Raw genomic sequence first — 27,240 nt, 5'->3', positions numbered from 1 at the left:
TGCCCTCCAATTCTAAATTGGTGATTCCTTGATGCTTCAGGATACGTCCTACCAACCGATCCCTTCTTCTAGTCAAGTTGTGCCACAAACTTCTCTTCTCCCCAATCCTATACAATACCTCCTCTTTAGTCACGTGATCTACCCACCTAATCTTCAACATTCTTCTGTTACACCACATTTCGAAAGCTTCTATTCTCTTCTTGTCCAAACTAGTTATTGTCCATGTTTCACTTCCATACATGGCTACACTCCATACAAATACTTTCAGAAACGACTTCCTGACACTTAAATCTATACTCGATGTTAACAAATTTCTCTTCTTCAGAAACGCTTTCCTTGCCATTGCCTGTCTACATTTTATATCCCCTCTACTTCGACCATAATCAGTTATTTTGCTCCCCAAATAACAAAACTCCTTTACTACTTTGAGTGTCTCATTTCCTAATCTAATTCCCTCAGCATCACCCGACTTAATTCGACTACATTCCATTATCCTCGTTTTCCTTTTGTTGATGTTCATCTTATATCCTCCTTTCAAGACACTGTCCATTCCGCTCAACTGCTCTTCCAAGTCCTTTGCTGTCTCCGACAGGATTACAATGTCATCTGCGAACCTCAAAGTTTTTATTTCTTCTCCCTGGATTTTAATACCTGCTCCAAACTTTTCTTTTGTTTCCTTCACTGCTTGCTCCATATACAGATTGAATAACATCGGGGACAGGCTACAACCCTGTCCCACTCCCTTCCCAACCACTGCTTCCCTTTCATGCCCCTCGACTCTTATAACTGCCATCTGGTTTCTGTACAAATTGTAAATAGCCTTTCGCTCCCTGTATTTTACCCCTGCCACCTTTAGAATTTGAAAGAGAATATTCCAGTCAACATTGTCAAAGGCTTTCTCTAAGTCTACAAATGCTAGAAACGTAAGTTTGCCTTTCCTTAATCTTTCTTCTAAGATAAGTCGTAAGGTCAGTATTGCCTCACGTGTTCCAACATTTCTACGGAATCCAAACTGATCTTCCCCGAGGTCGGATTCTACCAGTTTTTCCATTCGTCTGTAAATAATTCGCGTTAGTATTTTGCAGCAGTGACTTATTAAACTGATAGTTCGGTAATTTTCACATCTGTCAACACCTTCTTTCTTTGGGATTGCAATTATTATATTCTTCTTTAAGTCTGAGGGTATTTCGCCTGTCTCGTACATCTTGCTCACCAGATGATAGAGTTTTTTCAGGACTGGCTCTCCCAAGGCCGTCAGTAGTTCTAATGGAATGTTGTCTACTCCCGGGGCCTTGTTTTGACTCAGGTCTTTCAGTGCTCTGTCAAACTCTTCACGCAGTATCGTATCTCCCATTTCATCTTCTTCTACATCCTCTTCCATTTCCATAATATTGTCCTCAAGTACATCGCCCTTTTATAGACCCTCTATATACTTCTTCCACCTTTCTGCTTTCCTCTCTTTGCTTAGAACTGGGTTTCCATCTGAGCTCCTGATATTCATACAAGTGGCTCTCTTTTCTCCAAAGGTCTATTTAATTTTCCTGTAGGCTGTATCTATCTTACCCCTAGTGAGATAAGCCTCTACATCCTTACATTTTTCCTCTAGCCATGCCTGCTTAGCGATTTTGCACTTGCTTTGGATCTCATTTTTGAGACGTCCTTTTTGCCTGCTTTATTTACTGCATTTTTATATTTTCTCCTTTCATCAATTAAATTCAATTTTTCTTCTGTTATCCAAGGATTTCTCTTAGCCCTCGTCTTTTTACCTACTTGATCCTCTGCTTCCTTCACTACTTCATCCCTCAGAGCTACCCATTCTTCTTCTACTGTATTTCTTTCCCCCATTCCTGTCAATTGTTCCCTTATGTTGTCCCTGAAACTCTGTACAACCTCTGGTTTAGTCAGTTTATCCAGGTCCCATCTCCTTAAATTCCCACCTTTTTGCAATTTCTTCAGTTTTAATCTACAGTTCATAACCAATAGATTGTGGTCAGATTTCACATCTGCCCCTGGAAATGTTCTACAATTTAAAACCTGGTTCCTAAATTTTGGTCTTACCATTATATAATCTATCTGATACCTTTCAGGATCTCCTGGATTCATCCATGTACAATACCTTCTTTTATGATTCTTGAACCAAGTGTTAGCTATGAATAAGTTATGCTCTGTGCAAAATTCTAACAGACGGCTTCCTCTTTCATTTATTAGCCCCAATCCCTATTCACCTACTATGTTTCCTTCTCTCCCTTTTCCTACTGTCGAACTCCAGTCACCCATGACTATTAAATTTTCGTCTCCCTTCACTACCTGAATAATTTCTTTTACTCATCATACATTTCTTGAATTTCTTCGTCATCTGCAGAGCTAGTTGGCATATAAACTTGTACTACTGTATTAGGCATGGGCTTCGTGTCTATCTTGGCCACTATAATACGTTCACTATGCTGTTTGTAGTAGCTTACCCGCACTCCTATTTTTTTATTCATTATTAAATCACACTGGTAGCGCGCCAAAAATAAAGCCCAGCGCTGGAGGCGGTGAACAGTCCGGCTTGGAATCTTTGCTGTTGGACAGAATAAGGAGATCAGTGGTATATGGTCTCTGCCGAGGTGAAACTTTGCGCCTTAAACTGAAACGTTGGATTTTTTTAATGCGAAGATGATGGCCAGCGCTTGGGAATACCTGCGTCGTTTGTCAGACAATGTTTTCGATCCATAGACCACAGGGTGCTCGGAGCCATCCGCCTTCCTCGGTGCCAGGACCGCTCCAACGCCTCTATCAGATGCGTCGGGTTGTAATAACTACCTGTTTTTTGGGTCAAAATGTGCGAGGCACGGCTCCGTCAACTACTGGGATTTCAGTCTATGCAAGGGGCGCTCACAAGGCAGTCCTTTTTTACATAACTGGGACAAGGGAGCGTTTTCTATTGTGGCTGCGGGCAAGAACTTTCGGTAGTATGAAGTTTCTTAAGCGTTGTGGTTCTGGGAAGTTTGATTATGGCTTCGACATGTTTATCCAGTGGATGAATGCCTCAGCTGGAAATGATGTGGCCTAGGTACTCAATCTCCGGCTGGAAAAATCATTTTACTTTTGTGCATTTTAGACCAGCCTCCCTTAAGACGCTGAATAAAGAGTTTAGATCGCGGAGGTGTTCCTCAGTGGTTCCCCCTGTTACAATGATGTCGTCTAACCAGTTAATCCATCCATCCAATTCGAGTACCAAATGTTCCAAAAGCCGTTGGTAAATGGCACGGACACTTGCTGTACCAAACATTAAGCGTTTCAAACGATAAATTCGTGAGGCGCGTTAAGTGTAAGAAATTGTTGAGATCCTGCATCGAGCTAAAATGTTATTTCTTTTCTCAGTAGAGAAATCATTTCAGATGCAATTATTGCTCTCTGAGGGGTATAAATTCTTTTTAAAACCGTGACGAAAGTAATCTCCATAAGTGATTGGCTCTAACGCCTTCGGGTATGCAACTTCGAAAGCCGCGCAGCTTTCTTGGTTGCCGCACCAGGCGAAAGTAGGGGCACTCTAACACCTCTGTGATAATACTGTGAGAGCAAGAGTCCAAGGTCTAATAAGGCCACTGTTGATGGAGTTTTATGGTGATGAAATTCAGTTCACTGTAATGAAATAGAATTGTCAAGGATATTCGACTGATGAAAGGTGCTATTAACGGACTTCGTGAAATAACGCACCCATGGTGGCCTGCCGCTGTGGCCGGGATGTTCTGGGCGGTTCAGTCCGGAACCGCGCTGCTGCTGTGATCGCTGGTTCGAATGCTGCCTCGGGCATGGATGCGTGTGATGTCCTTAGGCTAGTTAGGTTTAAGTAGTTCTAAGTCTAGGGGACTGATGACATCAGATGTTAAGTCCCATAGTGTTTGGAGCCATCCTATTTGAGCACTCATGGTCATTATTTCATAATACAAGTTAGTCTGCATCAAGGGGAAGATATTTTAGCTGAGAAATTTCCACCTTTTAATTTTGACAATAATTCTTTCGGCTTAGGAATAGCATATGTCTCAATCTCTGATTGGCCGTTGACAGTTACTTTAAAATCTTCCCCGATGGCTGTGCATTATGTTTCAGTGCGATGTGCGCCTCAAAAATCCTTTACGGTGATGAGTTCTGGAGTTAAGAGGTCCTTATAATCCTGGCAAAGTATCTCTAGGATCGAGTACGGAACATCTTTAGATACCAAATTCTCAGAGTCGTCTACTCAAAATCGAAATTTCTGAAAAGAGTCCAGTCCCATCAAGTTCTCAGCGGAATCACTGTGATCAACTGCGGAGATAGTGTGGCGGATGACGTTATGATATGTCGTTGGCAGTTCGACCTGATCGCATAATGGGATAGTATGTTTAATATATAATATTAGACAACTCTTTCCTTCTTACAAGGCTGCGTCAGTGTCGACTTGTAATTGAAGTGGTTTTTATGCAATTTGCACTTCTACGAAAAACTTATTGGAGATCTCTTGATGGTCTATAGTGGCTGCCAGATTAACATCCATCTGTTGGGCAGGAGGCTGTCTTGCCTGACTAGACTTAAGATACGCAGAAACTAAATTGCCGTTGTAAGTGTAGTGTTGGCAATAGGCCCATCTGTCAGGAGAGAATTTACGTTGATTTTTTTAAGCAATCCGGACAAGAAAGCAATCGTTTCGGAACGCAACACCGGGTTGATCGTCTCGAGCAGGGTGGAGGACGTTGTTGGCTGATGCTACGGCGTCCGTCCTGTACTGTTGCTACGTCCAAATCGCCACTAGTGTGGCTGTTGGCTGCTGGCTCGGATGCGGTTACGGTAACGGCTGCTATGTCGATCTACGACTAGTTCCATGCCCGCTGCTCGGCTTACTTCGAAGCTTTGTGTTAAGTGCAAAACTTCGCCTAATGACGGACCTTCGAGCTAAAGTGTCTCGTGCCGGAAAGCCCTGTGGGGATTACCCTGGATAATCATATTCCTGATCATTTCTTCTGCGTAAGATTCCTTACTTTCAGGGGTAGCAAAATATTTTCTGCCTAATACTTGCAACTCGGCGGCCCATCTCTATGAGTCTGGTTTGACTGTTTCTTGCACTGGTAAAATGCTATCCGGAAGCTAATAAAATGGGTATGCTACTGGTAATATTTTGTCAGTAACGGACGAACATTTGGAAAGGTGAGCTCTGAAGGTTAAAATAAGGGAGGCAATTTGCACAGTAGCCTGTAAAACTCAGGTTTTGACCAAGACGGAAACAAAGGTTTCATATGGCTGGAGTCCGATACCTTGAACGTTTGGAAATGTCAAAGTAATATTTATCCGTAGGTTTCCCTATCCTCTAAGGTCTCATCAAAGGAAGGAAGACCGGCCAGATTGGCCGAGCGGTTCTAGGCGCTACAGGCTGGAACCGCGCGGCCGCTACGCTCGCAGGTTCGAATTCTGCCTCGGGCATGGGTATGTGTGATGTCCTTAGGTTAGTTAGGTTTAAGTAGTTCTAAGTTCTAGGGGACTGATGACCTTAGCAGTTAAGTCCCATAGTGCTCAGAGCCATTTGAACCATTTGAACGAAAGGAAGGAAAAGTGGGCACTTGCTTAGTTGCTTTCGTCTGCAGTACGCCTTCAAGAAATGGTTGGAGGGTGTTCAGCAGCAGCTTCTGGTTCTCGCCCTGCTGATGAATAGGTTGCATGGGTAGAGCTTCCACTGCAGGTGGATGCTGGCTCGACGCCATTTTTATTGTATTATGATCAGGAGTAACACAGTAAATATATCACCGTTCTACGGTTTATTGACAAAACACTGAAACAAAATAATTCTGTTACCAGGCGCCAATTCGTAGATGAACATTATGTGGAAATTGTGTACATTGGTAGTAGCTATACCAGTGTGCAGGAAATGCAAGTGAAATGCAGAATTCCGGCGGGAATCACAAGTTCGTTGAGATACTAAGCCAAGTGAACGTTGAAGTTCTACTATAGCATTCAGATTCTAAGCCATAGCGCAGCTGAATCAACGTCGAACAGCAGGTCCCCCGCAGCGTAGCAGTTCCGACTTGTGGAGCAGAACACAGCACTATGAAAACTGGCTTGTAGACGTCAACAGCGGCGTTAAACAAGGCTCTACAGTTAATGGAGCCGACGGCTGGTGTCGCTGTATATTCTGGGCGGCCAGTCGCTGTCTTTCGAAGCGCGCGAAGGAGGACTGCGGTGCAAGCAGCGACCTGTGCAAGGAGAAGTGAGGCCGGCATTGCATTTCTCGGCCGCGCGTAATAGCACGCCAGTGCTCGGAGAGGAGATTTAATAGTGGTGGACACCACAGAAACAACAAGTGCTCCAAGCGACGTAGCAAAGTTAAAGTAAAATTTTGCCAACAAGGGCATTAACTGAATAACAGCGGCATCATAAATACAGGAACATCAGAATTAGTGCAAACTGTCTTAGCCGCCCAGGCGGGAATACACTATCACGTCCGACTCCCACTGGCCAGCCGACCCGCCACACTGACATTTAGGCTTCCCACAGAAGCAGGCCATGTCTCTAACTCACGAAACATTCTGTTAGAAACACACATAAAAATTAATTACCAATGCAAGTCTCCGACCGCAATATCAAGTGTGAGTTCAACTTAGAGCAGATCGATGAAACAAAAACTTCAGGTGAGCGACGTAATAACGCAAAGAATAGTTAGTGTTAAGATGATATGTGCCTCTCCTTGCCCTGTAATAGTGAACAAATCGCGAGGAGCTGAAGAAAGAAGTCAGGTTAAGCTAATGACAAAATTTAACACTGGACAAGACAGCGCACAAAAGTAGCGGGAAGCGCCAGAAAATACACTCCTGGAAATTGAAATAAGAACACCGTGAATTCATTGTCCCAGGAAGGGGAAACTTTATTGACACATTCCTGGGGTCAGATACATCACATGATCACACTGGCAGAACCACAGGCACATAGACACAGGCAACAGAGCATGCAAAATGTCGGCACTAGTACAGTGTATATCCAACCTTCGCAGCAATGCAGGCTGCTATTCTCCCATGGAGACGATCGTAGAGATGCTGGATGTAGTCCTGTGGAACGGCTTGCCATGCCATTTCCACCTGGCGCCTCAGTTGGACCAGCGTTCGTGCTGGACGTGCAGACCGCGTGAGACGACGCTTCATCCAGTCTCAAGCATGCTCAATGGGGGACAGATCCGGAGATCTTGCTGGCCAGGGTAGTTGACTTACACCTTCTAGAGCACGTTGGGTGGCACGGGATACATGCGGACGTGCATTGTCCCGTTGGAACAGCAAGTTCCATTGCCGGTCTAGGAATGGTAGAACGATGGGTTCGATGACGGTTTGGATGTACCGTGCGCTATTCAGTGTCCCCTCGACGATCACCAGTGGTGTACGGCCAGTGTAGGAGATCGCTCCCCACACCATAATGCCGGGTGTTGGCCCTGTGTGCCTCGGTCGTATGCAGTCCTGATTGTGGCGCTCACCTGCACGGCGCCAAACACGCATACGACCATCATTGGCACCAAGGCAGAAGCGACTCTCATCGCTGAAGACGACACGTCTCCAATCGTCCCTCCATTCACGCCTGTCGCGACACCACTGGAGGCGGGCTGCACGATGTTGGGGCGTGAGTGGAAGACGGCCTAACGGTGTGCGGGACCGTAGCCCAGCTTCATGGAGACGGTTGCGAATGGTCCTCGCCGATACCCCAGGAGCAACAGTGTCCCTAATTTGCTGGGAAGTGGCGGTGCGGTCCCCTACGGCACTGCGTAGGATCCTACGGTCTTGGCGTGCATCCGTGCGTCGCTGCGGTCCGGTCCCAGGTCGACGGGCACGTGCACCTTCCGCCGACCACTGGCGACAACATCGATGTACTGTGGAGACCTCACGCCCCACGTGTTGAGCAATTCGGCGGTACGTCCACCCGGCCTCCCGCATGCCCACTATACGCCCTCGCTCAAAGTCCGTCAACTGCACATACGGTTCACGTCCACGCTGTCGCGGCATGCTACCAGTGTTAAAGACTGCGATGGAGCTCCGTATGCCACGGCAAACTGGCTGACACTGACGGCGGCGGTGCACAAATGCTGCGCAGCTAGCGCCATTCGACGGCCAACACCGCGGTTCCTGGTGTGTCCCCTGTGCCGTGCGTGTGATCATTGCTTGTACAGCCCTCTCGCAGTGTCCGGAGCAAGTATGGTGTGTCTGACACACCGGTGTCAATGTGTTCTTTTTTCCATTTCCAGGATTGTATAAGTATGCTCGTTCACACTGCTGCTAAAATTGAACAAGCAAACCCCGGGACGAATGCAATACTATTCTACCGGCTGATTTGCACTTTAATCCTCCCGCGAAAAAGAAGTAGTTTACACAATTCAGTACCCACGATCAAATAAGACCTTTCGTTTTCACAGTTTAAGATGCACAATTGGAACATCAAAATCGATATCCATGGCATTAATGCCTTACACAGAAAATAATCAGCAACGGTAACACTAACGGCATCCGCAGGTTAACGTCCATGAAGGCCCGGGCATTGTGTTCTATCATACACGGAATATCTCAAACTGGACACAAGTACCTCTAACCCGGGAACAGTTAACACAGGGCCACTGAGCAGCCCCACTCTATAGGACTAGGCAAACTATCGGCTTTCGGCAGTACAGCTGGCGACGCTGTGATTCCAGCAGGACCGTTTCTGCGGAACCACGGACTAGTAGTTGGAACTAATCTTTATCAACCACCACTTAAATGCACCACAGGAACGGAAGAGTATTTGAAAGATTCCACACCGAGTGGATTCTTGGTTGATGTTGAAGACAGCCGATCTGGGTAGCGGCAGCACGAAAGTCAGCGGGCGCAATTCCAACATGTCACACTTCCCAACACCCGATCCTACTGCAAACAGACCAGACCCTTCGGACCACTCTGCTGAGTTCCAGTCTGACGTCCAAACCAGTGTCACACTCTCCACGTCCTGCGTCTTGTCTAACTACGACGTCTGCTACCACTACATCTATATCTACATGGACACTCTGCAAATCACATTTAAGTGCCTGGTGGAAGGTTCATTGAACCACCTTCACAATTTTCTATTATTCCAACCTCGTATAGCGCGAGGAAAGAACGAACGCATATATCGTTCCGTACGAGCTCTGATTTCCCTTATTTTATCGTGCTGATTGTTTCTTCCTATGATGGTCGGTGTCAACAAAATATTTTTGCATTCGGAGGAGAAAGTTGGTGATTGGAATTTAGTGAGAAGATTCCACCGCAACGAAAGACGCCTTTGCTTTAATGCTGTCCAGCCCTAATTCTGAATCATTTCAATGACACTCTTTCTCATATTTTGCGATAATACAAAACGTGCTGCCCCTCTTTGAATTTTTTCGTTGTTTTCCGTCACTCCTATCTGGTAAGGATCCCACACCGCGCAGCAGTATTCTAAAAGAGGATGGACAAGCGTAATGTAGGCAGCCTCCTTAGCAGCTCTGTTACATTTTCCAAGTGTTCTGTCAGTAAAATGCAGTCTTTGGTTAGCCTTCCCCACAATATCTTCTATGTGTTCCTTCCAACTCAAGTTGTTCATATTTGTAATTCCTAGGTATTTAGTTCAATTACCAGCCTTTAGATTTGACTGATTTATCATGTAACTGAAGTTTAACGGATTCCTTTTAGCACTGGTGTGGATGACCTCGCACTTTTCGTTATTTAGGGTCAACTGCCCCTTTCTGCACCATTCAGATATCTTTTCTAAATCGTTTTGCAATTTTTTGGATCTTCTGATGACTTTGTCGGCAAACGGCAGCGTCATCTGCAAATAACCTAAGACGGATGCTCTATAGGGCCCGGGAGCGTTGCAAGCCAGAGGGCTCTGAGATAATTCATAATTCACCCACCCCTGGCAGCTCCGCCCCCCCCCCCCCGGAACATCCCACCGCACCCCCTCCCCGTAATGTATTTATTAATTTTTTAGTTATCTTACCCGTCTAGTTCCGTAGGATCAAATTGAGAAGCAAATTCCTAGGTAATGGAACGTACATGAAATAACAACATAAAAGTAATAACAGATAAAATAAAATGTTTATGAACCCCCCCCCCCCAAAAAAAAAACACAGGCCATAAGTTTGATTAAACGCAACCAACAACACAGGAATCAGCTTAATTTTTTAAGGAAGTCCTCGACAGAATAGAAGGAGTGACCCATGACGAAACTCTAAAATTTTTGAATTCTGGTACAAGTTTACTGAAAACGGATAGAGCAGTATACTGCACACTTTTCTGCACGAGGGTCAAGGAAGTGCGATCCAAATGCAGATTCGATATCTGCCTGGTATTAACTGAGCGACAGCTGCCAATTTTTGGGAATAACCTGATGTTGTTATCAAGAAACCATAGTAAAGAATATAAATATTGAGAGGCCAATGTCAGAACACCCAGACTAGTGAACAGGGGTTGACAAGAAGTTCGTGAACTTACACCACTCACTGCCCGATGCGCCCATTTCTGAGCCAAAATTATCCTTTGAGAATTGGAAGAGTTGCCCGAACTAAAATACCATATGTCACAATCGAATGAAAATAAGCAAAGTAGACTACTTTTCGTGTCGAACTATCACTTACATCAGATACCGTTCGAATAGTAAAAATGGCAGCATTAAGTCTTTGAACAAGATCCTGAACGTGGGTTTTCCACGACAGTTTACTGTCTATCTGAACACCTAAAAATTCGAACTGCTCAGTTTCACTTATCATATGCCCATTCTGTGTTTTGTTGAATTGCGTGTTAGAAACTATAAAAAGTTAGTTTACTGTGATTTAGCGTTAGTTTACTTTCTAAAAGCCATGAAGGTATGTCATGAACTGCACTATTTGAAACAGTGTCAAAGTTGCTTACGACATCTTTTACAGCCAGGCCAGTGTCATCAGCAAACAGAAATATTTTAGAGTTACCACTAATACTAGAGGGCATGTACTTTATATAAAAAAGGAACAGGAGTGGCTCCAGCACTGATCGCCATTTCCAGCACATGCGCTCCCATTCGCTGATCCGTTTTGCGCACCAGAATCTTTGCCTCAGAGACGTACTAGGTTTGTCCATAAGTCGTGGCACAGCTAACATATACCTATAAATGAGAATCAACTTGACAAAGTACTGTGAACAAAGTGATATGAACTTTTTTCGTCTTTCAAGTCGATAACTGAGATCAGTTAATACACATGCCCCCATTCGAAGCTGTAATTTATGCAAAGAGTCGATCAACGAGAGTATCAGGTCGAGTACAACAGTAGGTTTCCATAACGGTGGAAAATTCCTTTTATAATTTGCGCTAAGGTAGCAAGGCCGCAGACGGCAGGGGGCGATTTCAAAACTCCTTGAAAGTATCGAGATCAGCGATTTCTGCTAAGCAAGTTAACGAATTTATTATTGTCTAGCTGGTAGCGTCGGCTGTGCTTGCATATCAGGGGTTTTGTTACGGTAAGTGGTGGTGAGTAAGTATAGTAACTGTACGTCCAATAATACCATCTGCCCTCACGTGACTGCCTGTTAGGGCTTTACCTCATAATGTGCCCCCCGCCTTTCTCCGTCCTAATATGTCCCAACACATACTGCATCGGCATGTGAAGCGTCACATAAGAGCAGTGTATACAGACGAATATGGCCAGGAACACACATCTATGTATCGCGCTACTGAAGAAGGTGTACAATGTTGTTGTTGTTGTGGTCTTCAGTCCAGAAACTGGTTTGATGCAGCTCTCCATGCTACTCTATCTTGTGTAAGCTTCTTCATTTCCCAGTACCTAGTGCATCCTAATCCTTCTGAATCTGTTTAGTGTATTCATTTCTTGGTCTCCTTCTACGATTTTTACCCTCGACGTTGCCCTCCAGTACTAAACTGGTGATCCCTTGATGCCTCAGAATATGTCCTATCAAGCGATCCCTTCTTCAAGTCAAGTTGTGCCACAAATTTCTCTTCTCTCCAATTCTATTCAATACCTCCTCATTAGTTATGTGCTCTACCCATCTAATCTTCAGCATTCTTCTGTAGCACCACATTTCAAATGCTTCTATACTCTTCTTGTCTAAACTATTTATCGTCCACGTTTCACTTCCATACATGGCTACACTCCATACAAATACTTTCAGCAACGACTGCCTGACAAATCTATACTCGATGTTAACAAATTTCCTTTCTTCAGAATCGCTTTCCTTGCCACTGCCAGTCTACATTTTATATTCTCAGCTATACATGGCCACACTCCATACAAATACATTCAGAAACGACTTCCTGACATTTAAATCTATATTCGATGTTAACAGATTTCGTTTCTTCAGAAACGCTTTCCTTGCCACTGCGTCTACATTTTATATCCTCAGCTATACAATATACAATGTCAATATTACGCAACAAATATTGTCGAAGTGTGGATTCAACACAACGAAGATTGTGTAAGCATCGTATTAATTTCCTTTAATCGTATCACGTGGAATGTATCAACCAACGAATGTAGTTTCGTAAATGTAATAAAGACGGAAAGCCAAAAATAAATACAGCTTTCTAAAAGAATAATTATTTTTTCACAGTTAGCGTGATATTCCTCGGGGCAGTGTGTATCTTGTAAGTTTCCACTATTTTGGCGCATACGTAAGTGGCGAATGGAATTCACTAATACATTTTATATTGAATTTCAGTGTGGCCTTAATTCTAGTGTTGGTGCTTTTGACACATAATCTGTGAATATCCCACTTTTTCCCATTATATTAGTGATGAATTCCAGTTCTGTGCTAATAATTATGAAAATGTCATTGTTAACCAGGTTTAATGATTTCTATAGAGTATAGTTTTATACAGACTCTGAAGTAGCCTGTGTTGTTCCTCACGGTTCAGGCTACCCACAGCAAATTTCATCAGATTCGGTTCAGCGAGCTAGTCTGGAAACGCAACAGAGTTACTTTCAGATTTATGATATTAGTAGGGATAAAACTTTCAATTACTGTGTAGTTTCTCCCACGATCAGATTTTGATGATAGAAAGACTGTAGGTATCCCAGACTACGCCCAAGACGAAACTAACTTGAAATAGACTGGCGTGTTGGAACAGAGAGACACGATGGTTTCATATATAAATTTAAATCCCGGTATCTTTTTCGATATCTGATTTTGATGAAATAAAGCCTATACTGTTGCCCCAAGATATCCTCGAGTTAACGGCGGAAACCCCGTGAAAATCCTTTTAGCGGTTTCGGAGAAGTGTGTTCAAACAGACACACAACATTGTTTTATTGAGTTATTATGGCTGTAGATGTGTGATACAACAACACACTAAAACCCTGCACACAAAATGAAGAAGGAACGCTGTATGGTCAAATTCTTCGCACAGGATGCGGAACACAAAACCCTGTTGTTGTTGTTGTGGTCTTCAGTCCTGAGACTGGTTTGATGCAGCTCTCCATGCTACTCTATCCTGTGCAAGCTTCTTCATCTCCCAGTACCTACTGCAACCTACATCCTTCTGAATCTGCTTAGTGTATTCATCTCTTGGTCTCCTTCTACGATTTTTACCCTCCACGCTGCCCTCCAATACTAAATTGGTGATCCCTTGATGCCTCAGAACATGTCCTACCAACCGATCCCTTCTTCTGGTCAAGTTGTGCCACAAACTTCTCTTCTCCCCAATCCTATTCAATACTCCCTCATTAGTTATGTGATCTACCCATCTAATCTTCAGCATTCTTCTATAGCACCACATTTCAAAAGCTTCTATTCTCTTCTTGTCCAAACTATTTACCGTCCATGTTTCACTTCCATACATGGCTACACTCCATACAAATACTTTCAGAAATGACTTCCTGACACTTAAATCTATACTCGATGTTAACAAATTTCTCTTCTTCAGAAACGCTTTCCTTGCCATTGCCAGTCCACATTTTATATCCTCATTACTTCGACCATCATCAGTTATTTTGCTCCCCAAATAGCAAAACTCCTTTACTATTTTAAGTGTCTCATTTCCTAATCTAATTCCCTCAGCATCACCCGAATTAATTTGACTACATTCCATTATCCTCGTTTTGCTTTTGTTGATGTTCATCTTATATCCTCCCTTCAAGACACTGTCCATTCCGTTCAACTGCTCTTCCAAGTCCTTTGCTGCCTCTGACAGAATTACAATGTCATCGGCGAACCTCAAAGATTTTATTTCTTCTCCATGGATTTTAATACCTACTCCAAATTTTTCTTTTGTTTCCTTTACTGCTTGCTCAATATAGAGATTGAATAACATCGGGGAGAGGGTACAACCCTGTCTTACTCCCTTCCCAACCAATGCTTCCCTTTCATGTCCTTCAACTCTTATAACTGCCATCTGGTTTCTGTACAAGTTGTAAATAGCCTTTCGCTCCCTGTATTTTACCCCTGCCACCTTTAGAATTTGAAAGAGAGTATTCCAGTCAACATTGTCAAAAGCTTTCTCTAAGTCTACAAATGCTAGAATCGTAGGTTTGCCTTTCCTTAATCTTTCTTGCTCACCAGGTGGTATAGTTTTGTCAGGACTGGCTCTCCCAAGGCCGTCAGTAATTCCAATGGAATGTTGTCTACTCCAGGGGCCTTGTTTCGACTCAGGTCTTTCAGTACTCTGTCAAACTCTTCACGCAGTATCGTATCTCCCATTTCATCTTCATCTACATCATTTCCATAATATTGTCCTCAAGAACATCGCCCTTCCACCTTTCTGCTTTCCCTTCTTTGCTTAGAACTGGGTTTCCATCTGAGCTCATGATGTTCATACATGTGGTTCTCTTATCTCCAAAGGTCTCTTTAATTTTCCTGTAGGCTGTATCTATCTTACCCCTAGTGAGATAAGCCTCTACATCCTTACATTTGTCCTCTAGCCATCCCTGCTTAGCCATTTTGCACTTCCTGTCGATCTCATTTTTGAGACGTTTGTATTCCTTTTTGCCTGCTTCATTTACTGCATTTTTATATTTTCTCCTTTCATCAATTAAATTCAATGTTTCTTCTGTTACCCAAGGATTTCTACTAACCCTCTTCTTTTTACCTACTTGATCCTCTGCTGCCTTCACTACCTCATCCCTCAGAGCTACCCATTCGTCTTCTACTGTATTTCTTTCCCCCATTCCTGTCAATTGTTCCCTTATGCTCTCCCTGAAACTCTGTACAACCTCTGGTTCTTTCTGTTTATCCAGGTCCCATCCCCTTAAATTCCCACCTTTTTGCAGTTTCTTCAGTTTTAATCTACAGGTCATAACCAATAGATTGTGGTCCGAGTCCACATCTGCCCCTGGAAATGTCTTATAATTTAAAACCTGGTTCCTAAATCTCTGTCTTACCAGTATATAATCTATCTGATACCTTTTAGTATCTCCAGGGTTCTTCCATGTATACAACCTTCTATCATGATTCTTAAACCAAGTGTTAGCTATGATTAAGTTGTGCTCTGTGCAAAATTCTATCAGGCGGCTTCCTCTTTCATTTCTTAGCCCCAATCCATATTCACCTACTACGATTCCTTCTCTCCCTTTTCCTACACTCGAATTCCAGTCACCCATGACTATTAAATTTTCGTCTCCCTTCACTATCTGAATAATTTCTTTTATTTCATCATACATTTCTTCAATTTCTTCGTCATCTGCAGAGCTAGTTGGCATATAAACTTGTACTACTGTAGTAGGTGTGGGCTTCGTATCTATCTTGGCCACAATAATGCGTTCACTATGCTGTTTGTAGTAGCTTACCCGCATTCCTATTTTCCTATTCATTATTAAACCTACTCCTGCATTACCCCTATTTGACTTTGTGTTTATAACCCTGTAATCACCTGACAAGAAGTCTTGTTCCTCCTGCCACCGAACTTCACTAATTCCCACTATATCTAACTTTAACCTATCCATTTCCCTTTTTAAATTTTCTAACCTACCTGCCCGATTAAGGGATCTGACATTCCACGCTCCGATCCGTAGAACGCCAGTTTTCTTTCTCCTAATAACGACATCCTCTTGAGTAGTCCCCGCCCGGAGATCCGAATGGGGGACTATTTTACCTCCGGAATATTTTACCCAAGAGGACGCCATCATCATTTAATCATACAGTAAAGCTGCATGCCCTCGGGAAAAATTACGGCCGTAGTTTCCCCTTGCTTTCAGCCGTTCGCAGTACCAGCACAGCAAGGCCGTTTTGGTTATTGTTACAAGGCCAGATCAGTCAATCATCCAGACTGTTGCCCTTGCAACTACTGAAAAGGCTGCTGCCCCTCTTCAGGAACCACACGTTTGTCTGGCCTCTCAACATATACCCCTCTGTTGTGGTTGTACCTACGGTACGGCTATCTGTATCGCTGAGGCACGCAAGCCTCCCCACCAACGGCAAGGTCCATGGTTCATGGGGGGGGCACAAAACCCTATAAATCTGTATATTACAGTGTTCATAAAATGCAAATATAAAAGTGAAGGATTTATCACGTTTCGGATGAATATTAATATTTCCCTGGTTAACATACGAACACTATCAAGCTGAATTTTCTAATATTTAAGGTAGCTTATCATATTACTCGAATCTGTATTTATTAACACAAACCTTCCAAAAGTTCTAGATATCTCATTATACCTTGTAACGCCACAGCTATGCTGAAGTGTCTCTGCAGAAGTCTCCTTTGGCAAATCGAGTAATGACTGCTGAACCGCATTTTCAGTTCACTCTTGGATAAACACTTTGTTTATCATGAAATCGGCATCGTTTTTAGGAAGGATATTATGATCGCGACGTAGTTTGGGATATATAGTTTCTTGAAGCAAATGTGTGAGATAAATTCATGTATGAAAACCTGTTTTGGCTGAAGCGCCAATCTTTTCTTTCCCTTCTTTCATTTTTTTTTCGTGATGAGTTTAGTGTAGCGGTGTAGCATTCACAACGCTTTTGAAATACGTCTCTGAAATTTAGCACGTTTATACGTTGATAAAGCTAAATGAAGACAAAAGAACAAAGTAGTTATTTACTGAATTCTTTCACACTATGCAACAAGCTGAACTCAGTTACTTACTTTAAATACTTTAAATAGTAAAAAATGTTCAAATGTGTGTGAAATTTTATGGGACTTAACTGCCAAAGTCATCAGTCCCTAAGCTTACACACTACTTAACCTAAATTATCCTAAGCACAAAAACACACACACACACACACACACCCATGCCCGACGGACGACTCGAACCTCCGCCGGGACCAGCCGTACAGTCCATGACTTCAAAAATGGTTCAAATGGCACTGAGCACTATGGGACTCAACATCTTAGGTCATAAGTCCCCTAGAACTTAGAACTACTTAAACCTAGCTAACCTAAGGGCATCACACACACCCATGCCCGAGGCAGGATTCGAACCTGCGACCGTAGCAGTCCCGCGGTTCCGGACTGCAGCGCCAGAACCGCACAGCCACCGCGGCCGGCAGTCCATGACTGCAGCGCCCTAGACCGCTCGGCTAATCCTACGCGGCTTTAAATAGTAGACTTTTTTACTGTTTACATATGGATACAAATGTGAACGCATCACTTAACAGCACTTTGTGATGCAATTATGAGACTTTTCCAGTCATACGACTCAATTGTAACAATCGTCGACACCTCTTGACAGTATTACTAGTTAAACGATGTTATTGCCAAGGTGTACAACGTCGGTGGCAATTGTAATCTGACTCGATAGTTGTAATTGACAAGAGCATGTTCAGACTATTGCCTCTTAGGTATTAAAACACGTGTTTGGACATCCAAGGAAAGCTGGAAGTAGTTTCCAATTCGAGACTTTGCAGGACCACTAACTGTTAATTTCCTTTCTCGTCATAGTGTCAGAATACAATTTCTCTTACATATCATATCCACAGTCTCTATACCTCGTTGGTTTGCGCAATGAAACATAAAAAATTTATGTATGATGATAACAAACAATGCACTCAAAACACAAGCGGGTGATGAGACTCCATTTCTCCTTTAGAAAAAACAAGTTTTTTATTAATACTGCATGCAAGTAAAAACACAACCTAAGATATAACATAGTATACAGGTAGCAGAAACTAAAGCAGAGGAATGAAGTAATATTACAATGTGATGAATGTCGGTAACATGCTTTACTCATACAATACAGAAGTAAGAATATTATAGGAAGACTATTACACACATTAGCTCCACGTCTACATCTGCATCAACATCATATTACGCGTGCCACCTAATGGGGTGTGGCGAATGGTACTTTCTGTACCTCTGAGACCTCCAACCCTGTTGCGAATAGCGCGCGAGAAGAATGATTTTCGGTAAGCCTCTATATTGGCTTTAATTTCCCGAATTTTCTAAAAAATGGGTCAAATGGCTCTAAGCACTATGGGACTTAACATCTGAGGTCATCAGTCCCCTACACCTAGAACTACTTAAACCTAACTAACCTAAGGGCTGAAGCGCCTAGAACCGCTCGTCCACAGCGGCCGGCCACCAAGGGTGCGTTATTTCACGAACTCCGTTAATAACACATTTCGTCAGTCGAATCGGCAGAATTTTCTCCTCACGTGTGTAGGGGGGAAGTAATATGTTGCCCGACTCTTCCCGCAAAGTGCTCTTTCGAAATTTCAGTGGTAAATATCTCCGTGATTCAGAACGTCTCTCTTTTAACTTCTGCCATTGGAGTTTGTTTAGCATCTCCATAAGGCTCTCGTGCCCGCTAAACGACCCTATGACGAAACGTGTTGCTCTTCGTTGGATCATCTGTATCTCTTTATCGGTCCTACCTGGTAGGGATCCCACATAGTTGAACAATAATCGATAATGGGTCGAACAAGTGCCGTATAAGTCACTTACTTCGTGGATGAGTTACGTTTTCTTAAGATTCTTCCTATGAGTCTGTGTCTGGAATCTGCTTTCCCACTATTTGTTTTATATGGTCATTTCACTTAAGGTCGCTCCGGACAGTTATTCCTAAATATTTTACGGCAGATACTGTTTGCAGCGATTTGTCATTAATACTGTAGCTGTAGAGTAGTGGATTTCTTTTCCTGTGTATGCACAATATATTACATTTATTTACGTTCACTGTCAACAGCCAAACCCTGCATCATCCATGCAATCTCTGGAGGTCATTCTGCAAATCGTTACTATCCTCTGGCGTTGGTACTTTGTTGTAGTCTACCGCGTAATCTGCGAGTAGCCTTATAGAGCATCCGATACTTTCTACATTTATATGAATATTGTAGACAGTAACGGTCCTATCACATTTCCTTGGGGTACACCGGAAATCACCTTTATATCTGTCGAATTTGTTTCGATAAGAGGGACGTGTTGAGTTCTGCCTGCAATGAAGTCTTGAAGCCAGTGTCAACTCTGTTGCAGTACTCGATAAACTGGTATTTCTTTCACTAAACGGCATTGCGGGACGGTGTCAAATGCCTTCCTGAAGTCAAGGAACACGGTGTCGAACTGTGCACCATTGTCTAAGGCCCCGTGGATCTCATGGAGGTACAGAGCAAGCTGATTTTCGTAGGATGTGTGTTTGAGCAATCCATGTTGACTTTTATAGTGGAGACTTCTTCAGGAATGCAATAATTCTTGAGTATAAAACATGTTCCATTATTCTACCAGATTGACGTCAACGATATAGGTTTATAATTGGGTGGATCTGTCCCATGGACCTTCTTAAAAACAGGAATGACCTGCGCTTTCTTCCAGTCGATAGTTACCCATCGTTGGTCAAGCGATCTACGATACATTACTGCTACAAAGAGAGAAAATCCTTTCTGAAAACCATTGTGAAATCTTGTAAGTTCCTCGTCTGGCCCTGACGCCTTTCCACTACTAAGCAGTTGCAGTTGTATTCCTATTTCGCTATCGGTTACCTCCATGGCCGTCATTTCGGCGTTTTAGTACTCGAATAGTGTTAAATCGCGTAGTCTCCTTCCGCCGAGCAGTGTGTCAGCAGTGCACAAGTGGCAGCATTACTGCATTTACTAGGCAATCTTGTATTTTAATAACCGCTTCAATTTTGTGTCGTTTTGTTTGCGCTCTCTGTAGATTAGTTCAGACGTTCTTTGCACAGTTTTTAGCATGGATAGGGACTGCAACTGCTGTGTTCGGATGCAGGCTGAGTTGGCATCCCTTCGCTCCCAGCTTCAGGCAGTGTTGGCTTCGGTCACACAGCTTGAGGCTGTTGCCAATGGGCATCACTGTGGGGGTCCGGATGGGGGTTTGTCGGGGACGGCCAGCTCGTCCCACGCATCCCCCGATCGGACTACGACTGTGGTTGCCCGGGATACTGCCCGCATTGAGGCTGATCCCTCACCTGTGGTAGAGTGGGAGGTCGTCTCAAGGTGTGGCAGGGGGCGAAAGACATTCCGGAGGGCTGAACGGAAGGCCTCTCCAGTTTGTCTGACGAACCGGTTTCAGGCTCTGTCTCAGGCTGATACTGATCTTCAGCCTGACATGGCTGCTTGTCCTGTTCCAGAGGTTGCCTCTCAGTCTGCAAGATCCGGGCAGTCGCAGAGGGTGGGCTTACTGGTAGTTGGGAGCTCCAACGTCAGGCGCGTAATGGGGCCCCTTAGGGATATGGCAGCAAGGGAGGGGAAGAAAACCAAAGTGCACTCCGTGTGCATACCGGGGGGAGTCATTCCAGATGTGGAAAGGGTCCTTCCGGATGCCATGAAGGGTACAGGGTGCACCCATCTGCGGGTGGTCGCTCATGTCGGCACCAATGATGTGTGTCGCTATGGATCGGAGGAAATCCTCTCTGGCTTCCGGCGGCTATCTGATTTGGTGAAGACTGCCAGTCTCGCTAGCGGGATGAAAGCAGAGCTCACCATCTGCAGCATCGTCGACAGGACTGACTGCGGACCTTTGGTACAGAGCCGAGTGGAGGGTCTGAATCAGAGGTTGAGACGGTTCTGCGACCATGTGGGCTGCAGATTCCTCGACTTGCGCCATAGGGTGGTGGGGTTTCGGGTTCCGCTGGATAGGTCAGGAGTCCACTACACGCAACAAGCGGCTACACGGGTAGCAGGGGTTGTGTGGCGTGGGCTGGGCGGTTTTTTAGGTTAGATGGCTTCGGGCAAGTGCAGAAAGGGCAACAGCCTCAACGGGTGCGGGGCAAAGTCAGGACATGCGGGGACCAAGCAGCAATCGGTATTGTAATTGTAAACTGTCGAAGCTGCGTTGGTAAAGTACCGGAACTTCAAGCGCTGATAGAAAGCACCGAAGCTGAAATCGTTATAGCTGAAGCCAGAGATAAATTCTGCCGAAATTTTTACAAAGGCACAGACGGTGTTTAGAAAGGATAGATTGCATGCAACCGGTGGCGGAGTGTTCGTCGCTGTTAGTAGTAGTTTATCCTGTAGTGAAGTAGAAGTGGATAGTTCCTGTGAATTATTATGGGTGGAGGTTACACTCAACAACCGAGCAAGGTTAATAATTGGCTCCTTTTACAAACCCCCGACTCAGCAGCATTAGTGGCAGAACAACTGAGAGAAAATTTGGAATACATTTCACATAAATTTTCTCAGCATGTTATGGTCTTAGGTGGAGATTTTAATTTACCAGATATAGACTGGGACACTCAGATGTTTAGGACGGGTGGTAGGGACAGAGCATCGAGTGACATTATACTGAGTGCACTATCCGAAAATTACCTCGAGCAATTAAACAGAGAACCGACTCGTGGAGATAACATCTTGGACCTACTGATAACAAACAGACCCGAACTTTTCGACTCTGTAAGTGCAGAACAGGGAATCAGTGATCATAAGGCCGTTGCAGCATCCCTGAATATGGAAGTTAATAGGAATATAAAAAAAGGGAGGAAGGTTTATCTGTTTAGCAAGAGTAATAGAAGGCAGATTTCAGACTACCTAACAGATCAAAACGAAAATTTCTGTTCCGACACTGACAATGTTGAGTGTTTATGGAAAAAGTTCAAGGCAAGCGTTAAATGCGTTTTAGACAGGTACGTGCCGAGCAAAACTGTGAGGGACGGGAAAAACCCACCGTGGTACAACAACAAAGTTAGGAAACTACTGCGAAAGCAAAGAGAGCTTCACTCCAAGTTTAAACGCAGCCAAAACCTCTCAGACAAACAGAAGCTAAACGATGTCAAAGTTAGCGTAAGGAGGGCTATGCGTGAAGCGTTCAGTGAATTCGAAAGTAAAATACTAGGTACCGACTTGACAGAAAATCCTAGGAAGTTCTGGTCTTACGTTAAATCAGTAAGTGGCTCGAAACATCATGTCCAGACACTCTGGGATGATGATGGCATTGAAACAGAGGATGACAAGCGTAAAGCTGAAATACTAAACACCTTTTTCCAAAGCTGTTTCACAGAGGAAGACCGCACTGCAGTTCCTTCTCTAAATCCTCGCACCAACGAAAAAATGGCTGACATTGAAATAAGTGTCCAAGGAATAGAAAAGCAATTGGAATCACTCAACAGAGGAAAGTCCACTGGACCTGACGGGATACCAATTCGATTCTACACAGAGTACGCGAAAGAACTTGCCCCCCTTCTAACAGCCGTGTACCGCAAGTCTCTAGAGGAACAGAAGGTTCCAAATGATTGGAAAAGAGCACAGGTAGTCCCAGTCTTCAAGAAGGGTCGTCGAGCAGATGCGCAAAACTATAGACCTATCTCTCTGACGTCGATCTGTTGTAGAATTTTAGAACATGTCTTTTGCTCGAGTATCATGTCGTTTTTGGAAACTCAGAATCTACTATGTAGGAATCAACATGGATTCCGGAAACAGCGATCGTGTGAAACCCAACTCGCATTATTTGTTCATGAAACCCAGAAAATATTAGATACAGGCTCCCAGGTAGATGCCATTTTCCTTGACTTCCGGAAGGCGTTCGATACAGTTCCGCACTGTCGTCTGATAAACAAAGTAAGAGCCTACGGAATATCAGACCAGCTGTGTGGCTGGATTGAAGAGTTTTTAGCAAACAGAACACAGCATGTTGTTCTCAATGGAGAGACATCTACAGACGTTAAAGTAACCTCTGGCGTGCCACAGGGGAGTGTTATGGGACCATTGCTTTTCACAATATATATAAATGACCTAGTAGATAGTGTCGGAAGTTCCATGCGGCTTTTCGCGGATGATGCTGTAGTATACAGAGAAGTTGCAGCATTAGAAAATTGTAGCGAAATGCAGGAAGATCTGCAGCGGATAGGCACTTGGTGCAGGGAGTGGCAACTGACCCTTAACATAGACAAATGTAATGTATTGCGAATACATAGAAAGAAGGATCCTTTATTGTATGATTATATGATAGCGGAACAAACACTGGTAGCAGTTACTTCTGTAAAATATCTGGGAGTATGCGTGCGGAACGATTTGAAGTGGAATGATCATATAAAATTAATTGTTGGTAAGGCGGGTACCAGGTTGAGATTCATTGGGAGAGTCCTTAGAAAATGTAGTCCATCAACAAAGGAGGTGGCTTACAAAACACTCGTTCGACCTATACTTGAGTATTGCTCATCAGTGTGGGATCCGTACCAGATCGGGTTGACGGAGGAGATAGAGAAGATCCAAAGAAGAGCGGCGCGTTTCGTCACAGGGTTATTTGGTAACCGTGATAGCGTTACGGAGATGTTTAACAAACTCAAGTGGCAGACTCTGCAAGAGAGGCGCTCTGCATCGCGGTGTAGCTTGCTCGCCAGGTTTCGAGAGGGTGCGTTTCTGGATGAGGTATCGAATATATTGCTTCCCCCTACTTATACCTCCCGAGGAGATCACGAATGTAAAATTAGAGAGATTAGAGCGCGCACAGAGGCTTTCAGACAGTCGTTCTTCCCGCGAACCATACGCGACTGGAACAGGAAAGGGAGATATTGACAGTGGCACGTAAAGTGCCCTCCGCCACACACCGTTGGGTGGCTTGCGGAGTATAAATGTAGATGTAGATGTAGACTGTAAGGAGGGACCGTGTTGCGATCTTCGGCGGGAAACAGTTTTGGAAGACCTAATTCAGTATTTCGGCTCTCTCTCGGTCATCTTCCGCTTCGATGCTAGTGTTGTCACTGAGTGAATGAATAGATGATTTCGACCCACTTACTGATTTTACATGCGACCAAAACTACTTAGGATTTTTACTGAGATCGGTTGACAAAGTTTTACTTTGAAAGTCATTTACGCTTCTCTCATTGCCGTCCTTACGCTCCTTTCGTTTCGTTCAGCTTTTGTTTGTCAGCTAGGTTTTTACTTCTCTTCATTCTTAGGTGAAGTTATCTTTGTTTACGTAGCAGTTTTCTATCACGGCTATTATACCCTGGTGGGTCTTTCCCATTCCTTAAGACCTTACTCGGAACATATTAATTTTTTTCCATCTGTCCTCATCAGCGAATATTTGATGCTGACTGCTCCGGTACTCTGAAATTTGTATAGTGTTACTCCTGCTAAGCAGAAATATCTTCCTTCTTAACATTCTTTGCCACACCAGTAGCCATAGATGCTATCACAGCCTTATGATCACTGATAACTTCCTATACGTTAAAGGATTCGAGAAGTTCTGGTCTGTTTTTTGCCAGGAGGTCTAAGACGTTAACCTCACGAGTTCGTTCTCTAACTATCTGCTCAAAGTAATTTTCGAACAACACATGCAGATCAGTGTCACACGAATCCCTGTTCCTGGCAGCAGTTTTGATACCATGACCCTCCCAATCTACACCTGGCAAGATGAAGTCACCCCCTTATCAGGAAAATTACTAACGATATTCTGCAAGTTCTGTCTAAAGCGCTCTCCCACTAGATTTCCTGACCCAGCCCGTCTATAAAAGGATCTGATTACTATTTTTGACTAATCTTTGATACTTAACTCCACCCTGATTAATTCGTAATCGTAATCCGTGATAACCTCCACAGATTTTGTCGAATTCATTACTGCAATAAACACGCCGCCACCATTGGCGACCAACCTATTCTCACGATAAATATTCCAATCAGAACTTAGGGTTTCGTTGTCATTAACGTCCGGTTTGAACCAACTTTCTGTTCCTAATGCTATACGTGCTTTATAACCTTCAGTGAGGGCTATTAACTCCGGGACCTTTCCTTGGATGTTCCTGCAGTTTACTAAAAAAGTCACATAAATCATTTCTGTCTCTGATCTGCGGCGACGAACTTTCTCTGAGGACATTGTGACTAATTCTTCAAACAAATCGTTTTTGAACCCAGGGGAGGGTTTCCCTAACCTAAAAAAGCCCGTGTGCACGCCACACCTGCTCCGCTGTTCTAGTAACCGCTTCCTGCGTCTAGTGCGTGCCTGACTTACTAAGGGGAATCTTGAAAATTTCTGTACCCGATAGCGGAGATAGAGAAATTCGCATCCGACACCGTCGCAGAGTCGAGTGAGCGTCTAGTTCAGAACTTCCACTCTGCTCCAAAGCAGAGGACCGCGATCAACTCTGAGGACGATGCTGCAAATAAAGAGCTTAGTCTGCACCCAGTGTGTGGTGCTAGTTGCCTTCACCAAATCAGCCACCCGGCCAAAAGGAACCGAGAACGCCTCAGAACCCAAGCGCAGGCGACGTAAGCACCCAGTGCGCTCGATAAGTGCCGGCATGGACTCTTCGACATCAGGGACGAAACACCGTGGCAAAACATACCCAGTGCCCGCTGGTATTCTTTTTCGCCTGCTATTTCCCTGAGGGGTCCATCACACGCCTAAGAGTGGAGCCTCAGTGACAAGCATACCCACCCTCTGAACTTGTTCGGACAGCGCAGGAAAATCGGCTGCTGGCCCAACAGGAGAGGAATCCCGTGCTGGTTCAGGGTTATCATCATCCCTGCGTATCTGTTGCGAAGAGTAGGGAGCCAGCCGAGCGATCTGCTCCCTCTTTCGCCTTCGTTTGAGTGACACACGAAACCATCACAGTCTGCGATCCACTCTCGAGTGGCAGACTGTGGTCTGTTCTTGTGAAGACAGACCGGTCAGATGTTGCGAATCAGAAGATGCAGCGACATCTGGGTCACCAGGGGATTCCAAAGGCACCAGGTCTCGTACCCAAAGCCCCGATGCCGTCACAACTCTGGACATTAGCCAGAAGCATGTCGACGGTAGCTGACGATGGTTCCAGCTGTTTACGAACAGCGGCCAATTCTCTTTGTGTCTACTCACGGCAAGTACAGTTCATAGTCATCTTATGGTGTCTAAAGATAGATACAAGGTCTCAAATGACGGTACTGAGTTCGGAATGTACACAAAATATAACGAGGAGAATAAAGCAACACTAAAACCTGCTCTGCAGATTTCTCACTACGCCCTGAGACGGCAAACTCCTAAACAGAAATAAATTACTCTACTGAAGTGGGTGTATTTACAGTTATCTGTTATTATAAACTCTGCTTACCAGAAAGCTACTGCACGAAATAAGTATACAAACTAGAATGCACTGTTCTAAACTAGATGCTGTGTACTAACATGAGATTTAAACTTAGTGGTGTGACGTGACGGTAATTACACTAGGAAGCTGCCTAATTTGCTAAACCCTAGGCTACGCAGTAAAATCGCAGGTACAGATCACTCCTTTGCAGAAACATGTGAAAAAAAGACAGAAACTGAACTACATTACTGTGTATCAGGCAAATTCTGCTGCTGCTGCTGCTGCTGCTGGCGCGTCCGCACGGCTCGGCGTCTGCCGGGACAGTGACCGCGGGAGCCCTGTAGTCCACGGCCCCTGATTCAAACTGAGTTGCGTGACGTGTGACGAGGCGGAAAAGTTCCACTAGGAAGCCGCCTCGCACAAGGATATGCACGCAAAAACAAAGACAGTAATTTGCTAACCACTGGTCTACACAGAGGTACAGTCCACTCCTTTGCATAAGCACGAGACGAAAAAAAAAAACCGAAACTGAACCAAATTACTGTGTGTCAGGCAAATGCTGCCGCTGCTACCGCTGCCGGCGGGTCCGCTCGCCTCGGCGTCTGCTCCCAGCCCGTCTTCGAAATCTCAGATGTAATCATAAAAATTTTGATCGTTTAATAGTATAAATAACAATATTTATTTATGAATATTATTAAAACGATCACGCTATGATATTTATACACTATGATATTTATACACTACTGGCCATTAAAATTGCTACACCACGAAGATGACGTGCTACAGACTCGAAATTTAACCGACAGGAAGAAGATGCTGTGATATGCAAATGATTAGCTTTTCAGACCATTAACACAAGGATGGCGCCGGTGGCGAAACCTACAACGTGCTGACATGAG

The 27,240-nt window shown here is 44.2% G+C and overlaps 1 protein-coding gene across 1 annotated transcript in view; it reads right to left on the bottom strand.

Annotated features, from left to right (window-relative positions):
* Positions 1-26,650, bottom strand: part of LOC126094701 (uncharacterized) — a 92,289-nt gene extending 65,639 nt beyond the window's left edge. The window contains exon 1 of the mRNA XM_049909229.1: positions 26,586-26,650. The gene's annotated coding sequence lies outside the window, so the exon portion shown is untranslated. The remainder of the gene's footprint in view (positions 1-26,585) is intronic.
* Between the last annotated feature and the right edge of the window lie 590 nt (positions 26,651-27,240).

The sequence above is a fragment of the Schistocerca cancellata genome, chromosome 8, assembly GCF_023864275.1.
Source record: "Schistocerca cancellata isolate TAMUIC-IGC-003103 chromosome 8, iqSchCanc2.1, whole genome shotgun sequence".
Taxonomy (NCBI): Eukaryota; Metazoa; Arthropoda; class Insecta; order Orthoptera; family Acrididae; genus Schistocerca; species Schistocerca cancellata.
This window is presented reverse-complemented; position numbering and strand designations above follow the sequence as displayed.